The following is a 1,470-nucleotide window of genomic DNA, read 5'->3' on the forward strand; positions in this document are numbered from 1 at the left end:
CCAAAAATGAAGGGTCCAACCCCAAAAATCAGGGGGTCCTAGAGGTGGGTGAAGACTCGAACCCCAAAATTGAGGGGTCCAACCCCAAAATGAAGGGTCCAACCCCAAAAACAGGGAAACCTGGAGGTGGGTGAAGGCTCCAACCCCCAAAATGAAGGATCCAGCCCAAAAATGAAGGGTCCAACCCCCAAAATGAAGGTTTGACCCCAAAAATGAAGGATCCTGGAGACGCACAAAGGCTCCAACCCCAAAATCGAGAGGTCTGACCCCAAAACCGTGGCGCCCCCCCGGTGTGTCCCCCCCCAAACAGAGCCCAGAGCCGGTGAGGGGGGTTTTGCGTTATTTTATTCATTTTTGGGGTGAAAAGGGCCGAGTTTGGGTCCGTCGCTGATGATGGAAGACGAAGGTCTTCACCCTTCCAAGGCCCGTCGTTCCGCGCGTCTCCGCAGCCGCTCCAGGACCCGCCGGGCCGTGGGTTCCAGGCTGTGCTGAAGGGGGGGGAGGAGATTTTGGGGATAAAAAGGAGCTTTTTGGGCAAGAAGGAGGGGGGGAGGATGGTTTTTCGGGGCGCCACCTGCAGGACGTGGAGGCCCTTGAGGCAGACGCCGGCCAACTCGCGCAGCCCGTCGGCCGTGAGGTCGGCGTAGAGCAGGGAGAGCAGGGGGCTGGGGAAACGGCGCCGCCAGCAGGCGGAATTCCCCGGGGAGGTGGGATTTGGAACCCCAAAATGGAGGGCTCTAACCCCAAAATCGGGGAAACCTGGGGGTTGGTGAAGGCTCCTGCCCCAAAAACGAAGGGTCCAGCCCCAAAAACGAAGGATCCAGCCCCAAAAATGAAGGCTCCGGCCCCAAAAATGAAGGCTCCAGCCCCAAAAACGAAGGGTCCAACCCCAAAAACGAAGGGTCCAACCCCAAAAACGAAGGGTCCAACCCCAAAAACGAAGGGTCCAACCCCAAAAATGAAGGGTCCATCCCTCAAAATGAAGGTTCAACCCCAAAACCGTGGGGTCGAACCCAAAAAATGCAGGGTCTAACCCCAAAATCAGGGCATCCTGGAGGTGGATGAAGGCTCCAACCCCAAAAACGAAGGCTCCAACCCCAAAACTAAAGTGTCCAACCCCAAAAACGAAGGCTCTGACCCCAAAAATAAAGGGTCCAGGAGATGCACAAAGGTTCCAACCCCAAAAACGAAGGATCGAACCCCAAAAATGAAGGCTCCAGCCCCAAAAACAAAGGATCCAGCCCCAAAAACGAAGGATCCAGCCCCAAAAGCAGAGGATCCTGGAGGTGAGTGAAGGCTCCAACCCCAAAAACGAAGGCTCCAACCCCAAAATCAAGAGATCCAACCCCAAAAATGAAAGGTCCAACCCCAAAAACAGGGGATCCTGGAGGTGGGGGAAGGCTCCAGCCCCAAAAACGAAGGATCCAACCCCAAAAAATGAAAGATCCAACCCGAAAAACAAAGGATCCA

The 1,470-nt window shown here is 55.4% G+C and overlaps 1 long non-coding RNA gene across 1 annotated transcript; it reads right to left on the reverse strand.

Annotated features, from left to right (window-relative positions):
* Positions 1–328: 328 nt before the first annotated feature.
* On the reverse strand, positions 329–670 carry LOC106900104. The gene is made up of 2 exons (XR_001414108.1): positions 575–670; positions 329–488 (listed from the first exon to the last, which is right to left on the reverse strand). It is a non-coding gene; the product is annotated as an uncharacterized LOC106900104 (long non-coding RNA).
* Positions 671–1,470: the final 800 nt, after the last annotated feature.

This window comes from Calidris pugnax, unplaced genomic scaffold (genome assembly GCF_001431845.1).
Source record: "Calidris pugnax isolate Ruff unplaced genomic scaffold, ASM143184v1 scaffold1290, whole genome shotgun sequence".
Classification (NCBI taxonomy): domain Eukaryota; kingdom Metazoa; phylum Chordata; class Aves; order Charadriiformes; family Scolopacidae; genus Calidris; species Calidris pugnax.